The sequence below is a fragment of the Puntigrus tetrazona genome, chromosome 11 (genome assembly GCF_018831695.1).
Source record: "Puntigrus tetrazona isolate hp1 chromosome 11, ASM1883169v1, whole genome shotgun sequence".
NCBI lineage: Eukaryota > Metazoa > Chordata > Actinopteri > Cypriniformes > Cyprinidae > Puntigrus > Puntigrus tetrazona.
The window spans coordinates 16463305-16474769 of NC_056709.1; the positions used below are offsets into that span (position 1 = coordinate 16463305).

The 11465-nt window shown below is 38.4% G+C and overlaps 1 protein-coding gene across 3 annotated transcripts in view; it reads right to left on the reverse strand.

Moving 5' to 3' along the window:
• tbl1xr1a (tbl1x receptor 1a) overlaps positions 1-9663 on the reverse strand; it is a 41314-nt gene extending 31651 nt beyond the window's left edge. For all 3 annotated transcript variants that reach the window (XM_043252242.1, XM_043252241.1, XM_043252240.1), the window contains exon 1: positions 9381-9663. The gene's annotated coding sequence lies outside the window, so the exon portion shown is untranslated. The remainder of the gene's footprint in view (positions 1-9380) is intronic.
• Positions 9664-11465: the final 1802 nt, after the last annotated feature.

Sequence of the window (11465 nt, forward strand, 5' to 3'; positions counted from 1 at the left end):
GAAGCTTTCAAGGTGATCAGTTAAATGATTTCAAGAACTTCTGTCTCATCACTAAAGCACCACTTCTGAAAAACCAATTTTGACAATTAAAAAAAAATAATAACTGTCAGGCTGTTGGTAAATTGCCAGCAATGTGCACGTTCTTAAAGTGTGGCCACACGGTTTGGTGAATTGTCCCGGAGAGCCAGTGCCCGGCAAAGATTAGCTCTAACTTGTCAGCATGGAAGTTTCTAACATGCCTAGTAAAAGATTGATTAGCTGCTTCAGGTGTGTTTAATTAGGGTTGGAGCTAAACTCTGCAGGACACTGGCCTTCCGGGACCAAGTCCGGACAGCCTTGCTGTAATCCACGTGATCGAGAAATTCATCTGATTGTGCGAGCAAAAAGAGATGGAGATTTAGCAATTGGCTGAAATTGGTCATGCGAATTTGACTTCTGAGTGAGCTGTGCTTCCTACATAAAGTCACTCAGTATAATTTCCTACGTTATTACAATGAAACAGCAGGTAATGCTCCAATTTAAACCAAAAAAATAAGTATATCCGTAGAAAAACAAACAAGATTTTCTTCTAAAACTGCTACAACCTGTTTTATTTGACTTCTCTAAATTTGTTTTGCGGTGTACATCGTCTACATCGTCTACATCATTGATTTCTGCCATGAAAGTAAGTCAAAACGTATCTAATGTGACTGCATTCACTACACAACCACAAATACAATTTCGCAACAATTAAAAAAAGCCAAACCTTCAATCACCTGACACCATGCTCTCTAGCCTTCAGCAACGATATAATTCCTCCATTCTGACGCCACTTGACTGATGCACTTGGCCCTTTTACTCTCAGAGAACAGATACCATGATCTCAGCTTAGCAAGACGAGGTTTCCCATTGCCTACACCGAGCACAAATACACCATTACACAGCCTGGCCTGCTTCGTCCAAGCATTGGTCTAATGGATAAAAGTAATTAGTGACAGAGATCCTTCTTCGCAACTGTTAAATCTGCGTAAGTCCAAAACATATAGGTCTAGACAACATGGCTATCTAACAGATAATGGTCTAGCCAATATGAGTCTGATATCAATATCTTGACGGTGATGACGGAAAACAAAAAACTTTTACTTTAAACAAGACAGATAACACAGCATTTCGTCAGTCTGTCTGTCTGCCTGTATGTGGGCCAGAAAATAATCTCCCTCCATAATGTTTACACAAAAAAAACCTAGCAATGATAAAAACTCATGCGGATACCGCATTACTGAGGTTGTATCAGATGAAATCTCTGAGGAAAAGGCTGGGTTGCACATTAAGGGATTTCAACAAATTACAGAGCCATTTAAGCGATGTCAGAGCTTATTGGACTGAACTGCTCGGTTTTAAACCCTCCAGCAAAAATATTAAACCCTCAACCTACATTTTTTTTTTAGCATTCCTCTTGTTTTATTGAAGAGGTAATATCAATTGCTTGTATCTTTAAAAATGTAGCAGTCAGTACAGATACCACTAAAAGTACTTCACACTTGATACCAACTCGATACCACAGGGAACAAACAACAATATTTAAACGTTAACGCCTTTTATTAACATTACAAAAACATAAAATTAGTGGCACGGACGGATACACAACAAATGAACAAGCTGTAAGCTGTCAGAAGTCAGTAACTTCATGTGCAGCGCATTTAAATCTCACTTAATGCTAACACATTGTCACCGTCTTCCACGTGTAGCTCTTTCGTGTGCTTGTAGGCATTTCTTCTTCTTCTTTACACTTTGAGGATCGACTCAAACACTTCCAGGCGTATGATGGCTGTCCCCCGTCAGTTCCAGAAGAATAGCAGCCTCGCTATTGGCTACCTTTGGTACCATCAGTACTTGCGCTACTGAAGAAAGTACAGGATTTTTAAATGTTTATACCGACTTGGTACCACAGTATTGGTTCTCGTGACATTGCCCATTTAAAACTGCCCACTTTTCGGTCGATATACAATGTATCCACAATAAATCTGCACCGGGTGGTACGATGGGACATTTAACTGTCATTAATTGTCATTTAGAGTCGACATAAATGCACAGGAATTCAGAGAAAAAAAATTAATTACATCAAAGACATTCATATCCAGACACGGTTGAGAGCCCTTAGTTAGCTGAAAAGGTGTAATTTGCTCCATTATAAAAAAAAAAGTAGTAGTAGTAGTAGTAAAAAAGCTTTGTATATGATTGAAATAAAGGTTTCTGAGTGGGACAAATGACCTCACCTCTTTAGAGAGGGAAAAAAAAAAAAAACTTGCCATGTGAACATGCTCGAATTCAGTTGTTATAAATACGTTTAGCTACCGTTTCGTAAAGTACACTCCTTCTATACTCTAATCCGCGCTGCTCATGAGAATTGACAAACGCATCAATAACTCTAAACCTTAACCACAGAGATTAATTAAAACACCTTGATCCAATTCCTTTCTGACAAAATGCATTAGGAAATCTTCAATGTAAAGAACCCAGGAGGTGAATGCATTCAGAAATAAGTGATAAGATCAACCAATGATCCTCAACTATTCGACAGTACAAGATGCATTGATTTCGTTGATTCCTATTTGTCAACGCACTGGAAGATGCTTCAAGGGATCTCTTCCCCTAACTCTAGTAACGACGCAGAGCCTCTTTCAGGGGTATTACGCCGTTCTATTAGCTTGTGCTCGTTTTGCCATCCAATTTAATAGGAATGCCACTTCTGATTTGCAGGTTGCTGGCAGAGTTTCAAACTTGAACTTTATAGCATATGCATTCCCTGGTTGCCATCCTTGAAGTTTAAAAGCAAATGTTAGTTCTCAAAAAGAATTTGTGAAGACGCTTTGCAGCGTCAGCAAAATATTTCATCTTGCGGAGCCCAGCAAGCAAGACAAGTTAGAAATTGTATTTGGGGGGGAGAAGGCTCTGTAGCACCTAGGCACGAATAAGTTTCCCAGAGCTAATGTAAGTAGCACCTCAGACCGCAAGAGTCCCGGGCACTTCTGTATTACTTGAATGCATGCATGAACACACATGCCAGACACTCTAAAAATAGAAATGTGTGTCTACTGCCGAACCTCTACATTTGATAAAGCCTTGTACGGGTCCGATTTACTAATGCTTTAAAGGCAAAACTGGGCTGGGATGAGTCTGCAATGACTCTTAAAAAAAAAAAAAAAAAAAAACATTTTAATGCGCCTCTGATATGAAAAAGTGTCACATTCTAAATTCTCAATTTTATATCAACATTCAAATAATACATTTTTGGCGCTGCTTAACGTGGAGTACAGCAACAAGGGACTGATCATTAATACCAGCTAGAGCATGAAATAAACATGAATGACTATCTGAGTACAACTTACCAAAATCTGTGTCCTGTGTGATACAACAGTTTAAAATCTGTTACATGCACAAGCTATGTCACATGACGTCGTATTTACCTCAGGAGAAAAACATTCAGTGACCATAAACTTGCTAGTTAGAAAACTTTACTTTGTTAAATTTACACAAAACAATTACAATTTTTACTTTTCTTCTATATTTAATTCACATTTAAATTAACTTTATGACTGCCGGCATTTCAATATTTATATTTAAAAAAAATAATTGGAGTAAAAACATAATGTTGTAATTGTATTTTTTTTTTTAATAAAGTGAATTTTAACTAGCAATGTAGTAACGACTGACAAAGAAAATTTGCAAAGTAACTGATATCACATCCAAAATAACATTTTGAATCAGAATCGAAACATAAGCTGAAGAATTGAAATTGAAACTACAAAAATATTTGTCATTTAATAACAGCTGTACTGGGGAAACAGCTATATTTATGCTGGTCCCATCAGCAAAAAAAAAACCCTGCTGTTATCATGCAAACCAATGCAAAAATTGACCAATATTTTTACGCAGAAACTTCGTAGAACATGTTTTATTGTAATGAGATTATATCCTTTCTTTTTCAAATTCAACGACCAACTTGAATAAGGTCTATGCTCAACTTCTACAAAACAAAGGTCGGTTAAAAATAAAAAGTGACAAAACAGTCACAGACCCAGAATGAATGCTCTAATCATCACTTTTATTGTTGTGTTTGAAGGACAAGGTCACTGGTTTTCAACCAGCTTTGTACTGTTACAATGTTGTTTATTTACATATATAACCATGTACTCTAGCCTGAAAGTACACACCGTAAGCCTACATACAGCCATTCTGACATAGTCAAATTTTATTAAAAGCACGTCTTGCCATTTGTGAAATAACCTTGTGAATAAGTGTTAGCTGCATCATCTTCATCACAACTAAACAGCAGATCCAAAATAAAAAATACAGTGCAAATCTATTTAATTAGGGCCGTTTAATTTTTTATCCGCATAAACATTTTCATGTATATTCCACTGATTATTCATGAATACGAGATGTTATATCACATTACGCAACACATGCCTACTTATTTCCTCACTAAAACTTCACCAGTTCCAGACAATTATTTTTAGTAAAATAAATGCAATGAAACTGTTTCAATTGATTTACGAAAACCAACATAACTTGTTCTTTACATTTAGAAACGCAAGAAGCAGGAACACTTGCTGAACAAACCGAAAATCGATATATTTAATGTGGCGTTGGTAAAATTGCAAATATTCTGTATACTGCGCTGCAACAAGTTACATCATGTTGCTGAAAACTGTTGAATATTTAACTGCCACCAATGTCAAGCAAGGTGAATTGCAAAAAAAAACCAAAACAATACGCTGCCTTTAAATATTTCCTTGATTCTCAAACAACAAGTGCCCTTTGGAGCACTTGGGACAACTGCAGATTTACATGTTGAACTTGACCTTCGGGTCACGCACAACAAAAGCATGCAACCGTGTGGGTGGGTGGGTGGGGAAGCTACAGAGGTTTCATTAGTCTGTCAGAGAGCAGGAAGAGACAAATGAACAGCTAAAGCGCAGGTCAGAAATCCACCCATCCCCCATACACCACCACAGCTGAGCACAGGAACAACCAGTCTGCAGGTTTAAGCTCTCGCTCACGTATGTAACCCTCCATCTGCGAAACAAAACCAACGTGACGTGACACACGACTGGTAAAATTATTTGAATAATGCCCTGAAATGCTTTATTGGGTCACGCCGCGCAAATTATGAATAACAGGAAGGCAGATCGTTCTACTGCCGATTTATGATGAAACCATCTAAACAAAACGGAGGGATCGTATTAGAAAACCAGTAACCTGTGTTACTCGTTGGCGAAGAAAAGGGGAAGTCGCTTTCTGAAGTTTTACTTCCACTTACGGTCATATCTGGTTTTCACAGAACCTGAGTCAACACAGACAAAAAGGTAAACAGCCAGAGATCAGACAACATAATGAGACTAGATTCACATTCTAGTTCAGTAAAACAATGCCTCACAGCCTGCACCTGCTTTACCGCCTCATATTTGTGCTGGTTAATAAACGAGTCATCATTTTAGAGTCCCTACATAACTGACTGAAATGTAGGATTTCTTTAAGCTAAGTTGTACACCAGTTGTTGAGTAAGCACTGATTGTGTCCATAAAGTATGGTTTCCCATACTTTAACATATATACGTATATTTTGTCTATGCACAATGATAGTCCCACCCAAAACTTTTTTTTTTTACTAATTATATCTCTTGTACATCTTAATATGTTAAAAAAATGTTCTATAAATAATACTATACATGTGCAATTTGGCCTGTCAAAGAAGTCCCCTATGTTTAATGCACGGACGTATTTCAGGTCGTAGCTCTCCTCGAACCGAATTTTGTCCCCCCACGTTACGCTGTGCTATTTTTTATGCTTTCACAACACTGTTTAACGGCACATCTGAACTCGCTGTAACTGATATCTAAATTTAGTCAGCAAGCAGTTTCTGGGAATCATTCACAGAGGGAAGCTGACCGTGGTGAAGTCAATCACACCAGGGACGGTCCCGCTCGTCTACAGCGGGATGCCTCCTCTTCCCCTCCCCCGAAACTCACACACAGATCCATAATATGAGCCACGATAACCCAGACAGACGAGGTGCTGAAAAAGGCTTCATCTGATAAGGTGTCAAATTCCGCATAAGCCGCTCTTAATTTAAAGGTGATGCCATTTTTTGTACGCTGAAACACTTCTTTCTATTCATGTTCTTACTGTAAACACACCATTCGGTGGCCTGGTCTAGAGAAAATATTCAGACATGGATGATATTCAGAAACCTGTCAGAAAACAGTCATTACTGCAATCATTTTTGACATTATTCCGCAAATGTACACTACGTATTATTCCAAATTTTAACTAGTTAACAGGTCGCTGCGTACCTTATATTGTAATAGTTAGCAAAGCGGAAAGAATTTTATAACTCAGACATCATACCCACAAACCGCTGGCTAATCATCTAACGCATACTGCACATGAAATTGGAAAGTATTGATGTCGACATCAGGTCAAATTACACATGATTTCTGGGAGACGCGTCACATACTTTAATGAAAGATGCCACCAAAGTTGACACCAAACCCTCTCGTGGAAGAAAAAAAGCAGTCGTGTTTTCAACTGTGACGGTGTGCGCTTATCAGCATCAGCTAGATGCTGGATTTTCAAAATATGTGAAAAATGTCAGGTTCGCATCATACGAGGTTTAAAGCCTGACACCCTGCACAATTTAAGGCTGTCCCAGACAACTGAAACGATTGTGGCGAATCAGAAATTGTCTCGATTGCCTCGCGTTCGCGTCTTTCGCCTGGGACAGCGGAAAATTGTGCAGTTTGTCTTTACACTCTGGTCTGTTATTGTGGGGACAATTCCACAGACATAACCATGACGCGGCACAAAACTAAACATCATTGGTTGCTTTACCTGTCAGTTATATGGCCTCTTGGTTGGGCCCTCGACCATTCAAAGCGGTCCCTGGCTCTCAGACCCTGACATCAGTCTGAAGGTCTTAGCTAGCTTTTTTCCCCAAAAAATAAATGTATAACATAACTTTTTGTAGGGGTTTCACAATAACTCCTGTACCAGTACTCAGATTGTATGCATTCTACTGTATCGACTGTATTATATGTAAAATAAAAGCCATTGTTAAACCATAAACGTACAATTAAACGTACAAGGCTTCAAGTTTTACTTGCTTACAGTTATTTCAGCTGTGCAAAAGCGGTCGATTATGTTACTAGATAACGCAAACTGGCATTTGGCATGATGTTAATTTATCATAAAAGCAAATGGATGCCGGTTTGTAGCACAAACAGTTTAATCGCTTCACTGCATTTGGTTATTCTTCGAGTTAAACCTAGAGCAGCTAATGAATCAAAAGTCTTGCATATCACTGACAGAAAATAGTGTACTTCTACGTTGCAAAATATGGTGGATAAACTGAAAGTAGTGTGCAGTTACAGTACAGAGTCACTTCAAACTCACAATGTGATTGATGGACCTGATAGCAGGCCACCAACCATATAATTCACCAATCATTCAAGAAACAGACCCGAGAGTCAGTTTAACTTCACTTGAGCTCAGTTTCATGTTAACTAACCAAACGGGCAACGCTTCGGTGTGCCGCAGAAAGATATAAACAATACCAAAATTAGCTGACTGGTTGCCCTCCACTGCGTACACAAAATCGTTTACTTCTTTAAAAAGTCGTCATCATCACGTGGGCGCGCTGAAAATCATATTACGTGTTTTATACCGTATCGTATTGCACAACTAGACAAGTTACAACAACGGCGTTCCTCAATGACCTTGCACGAAATATCACGGGCCTTGTTCAAGAGAGCACAGACCATGGCAGGCATTTTCAAGCCCACACCACCATCTGCCCATCTCATCTCAACCTTGAGGCTCAACAAAAAAAAAAACAGGGTCAACGACACCGCACCGCAACGGAGCACAGACACAAACGTCACATTTCAACACATCGGCTGACCCACTGCATTTCAGCTCGATGGAGGAAAGAGGGGAGGAAAAAAAAGAGGGAAAAAAAGCGCAATAGATCAGAACTGTCTGTCCCATCCCCCACATCTTGCTTCAATCCACTCTCAGGCACTAGTTACATAACCGTGCCACTCTTCCACTTACAGAGACGCAGATTTCAAACAAAGACTGGGAGACTCAAATCATCTACTCGTAGAATCTAAGACGATACCGTAGTTAAAATTAAAAAACGCTTTGTTTGTATTTTACCGCATATTATTATAGGCCTAAATTTGGAGAGGGGGGAGATTGTGTAACAATGAGCTAGGTTAACCTAATCCCTATAATAAATGACTTTAAGGATTTTGAACTGAATGCGTTACATGTGAGCCATTACAATGGGAGTTTCCCAACACACATGGCCTTCAAATTACACACACACACACACACACACAGAGAGTGAGTACAGAGTTCCCCACCCCCACAGTAGACTAAACACTATGATCCAAATATTTCACACACATTCATCTTACACAGTCTAACATTTTTACTCTAATAATACAACAGCACTCTCCGAGTGACTGTAGAACAGAACGTAAGCCACAAGTAGTAGTAGTTTGTGTTGGTGTTGGTGCAATCACATGCATTGCTTGATCTGAGGATGGCAGCGTGCACAATCAGCGTGCATGCTCAGAAATACCACTTTTCGTGTAAATAATTATAAATCCACGATCCTGTCATTCAACACACACTCTTGTTTGCCCAAACACTGAATGTGAGTTGAGCTCCCCTCCCCCACTCTCATAGAGTTTAGTGCATTGCCCACAACACTGTCATGTGCTCGAGCTCATCTTCCTTTACAGTCTTATTATAAACACTGATAATTGATCATTCACGCAACGTTCAAATAACGTTACATTAATCAATTACACAAACAACGAATGAGTGTAACCAACAACACCAGTGTTTTCAAGAGGTGCACCACTGATGCAGAATAAGAGCATTTATGTGAGAACGTCAACTTTAGTAGATTTGTTTTAATGCACGTTAGAATAAATGTTAAAATAAACTGTCTAATTTTAAATTACATAAAAACATAACCATAATTGAGGCAATATCACGTGCAATGAAGTCAATTTAATTCATAATTGACTTAAAAGATTGTCATCATTAGATACTAATGTCTAATGAAATTATGTTTTGCACACACCTAAACTACCAAACAATCTGAAGTGGTGCTGCATTTACGCGGGCACACACACACACACACACTCAAACACACGCGCACACACACATAGCTGCCCATCCCCCACCCAGCGAGATCCTCCAAAAGAAATGCCCTTGCCAAATTATAAATCGCTATATATTATTATTAAAAACACGCAGAGGTACATTAGCGCGCATATGCTGCTATATAATCGATATAACGAGTAAAATGAAGAAAACACTCACTTTTATACCCGGATGAGCGCGAGGGCTGCCTTTCACTGCTTGTGTGGAATTTCCTCCTCCTCGGTTATTTTGTCAAATAGCGCTCAAACAAAGCGTTATAAAGCTGCTTTGAGGCGGCAGATCGTCAGATAAATTCCCAAACAAGCGTCCGGTCCCGTTCGCATCGGCGTGGAGCGGAATAAAACCGTTTAAAAATAGATTTAAGAGCGATTGAGGTACATTGTGGGGCTGTTTGCTAGTGGAGAAAGAGCCAAACGGTTCAGGAGCAGCCAACGGCTTCAGACACTCAAACACTGGAGAGGTGACTTTCCAGGCGAAAATGGGGGAGGCCTGGGCGGTTGTCTCTGCAGCTTTGTTGAAAATGAAGGAGGAATATCGCAATAACATGCCTGTTCGTTCCATCTCAATCGGCGTTTTACCCTAAATTGCGGCGGAGGTGTATAATTTAAGCGAATATTAGCCCTCCCGTGAGCCACGGGGCTGTTTATGACGCATAAATGGAAAGATTTATATATTGTAAAATTACATTTAAAAAAAGAGATTCTACTAAACATTATTAGTGTTATTTTTTATTTTATTTATTTTTTTTAAACATGTCAGTGCTAAATGTAGTTATTTATGTTTTGAACAAAATGCTATATTGCCATTTGCGTTAGCGGGTTTCATATTTTATTTAAATATTTTAACATTTTATTTCACCTTAATGCGCTATTTTGCTAGTCGTAAATACAGTATTATTTTTTTAATGTATTTGTTAGAATTATAATTCGTAATGATAACACATTTGTTTGCCTTAATGTAAAAAAAAGGCACAATATGCAACCATGCTTACATATTTAAATGTTATGAATGAAAGTGCAGTATTGTCAGAGATATCGATTGTGTCTGATTCCTTTGACTTAAGCAAGAGGACTAATTTTTTATTAGTATTATTTATGTTTTTATATTGTTGTGCATTGAACCAATCACACATGATTCCGCTGAGTTTATGAATGCAATGGCCAATCAGAGTTGTTCAGATAAGTCATCGCTAAAACACCGTTTTTTTAACCAGTGTGCTCACGGACTGAATACTGCTTTCTTTCTCAAATTCTCTCATTAAACTATGCGCACGTATAACATCTATGTGCATCATAAAGTGCATTAACTCACGCTAGACTTTTTTTTTTGATAATGTAAATATTCTTTGCTCATTTTTGTAGCTGCTGTAATAACTGTAAGCATTAAAATTAGGAGCTGGTTCACTCTCTGACAATGAAAGTTAGTCAATAATGATATAAATGAGATTTTTATCAGCTCCACACATATTTACATCCTGAGGGGGCGCTCGTGTGCAACTTCAATAGTTACTATATGTAAAATCATTTTTAAAAAATCAGTTTTTACCTAATTCATAATTACATCTTACACGTAAAATGGCAACAGTCTTAACGGTTAAGGATTGCTCGGCACCTCGAAAACTATTTTATTACAGCCACTATTACCTAGTGTGATTTTTGTACTCTAAAACATTCTGCACAAACATTTAGAGGCGAACAAACAAATTAACGTAATGATTAAATATTGTGCTGCCGTCAACAACAAAGCCGCACATGGACCCATTTTGGCGTTATGAGAGTTGCCATGGTAACAAATAATTTGAGGACATGAACAGCTCCTAGTAGAATCTCGTAATTACAGTAATTCAAGAAATGAACGCAGCATTAATCCTTGGTTATGCAGGGTGTGCATAAGGTACGGTTCGATCCAAAATAAATGCTAAATGCCATGATTAAATAATTGTTTGATCAATCACATGACCAGGTGTAAAAGGAGTTTGGTTGCCATAGCAATCCTGTCGGCCCTGTTTGAAAAAGGCTGTCAGCAAGAAGGCTTCAAGTTGCTTTCATCTGGTTGGTTTTGTGGCATGCGTGTAAGAAATATATATGTAATTTTTTTTCTAACCAAAACTCAAAGCTGATTTGAATTTGTTGTAGCTCACTAGATGTAACATGGAAGCCTGTTTGAAGTTTTACTCAACGGGCTGTATGTTAAGTCACTGAATGTGTAAAAAGGCCGGTTTTAAATATAGCCATTTTGTTCTTT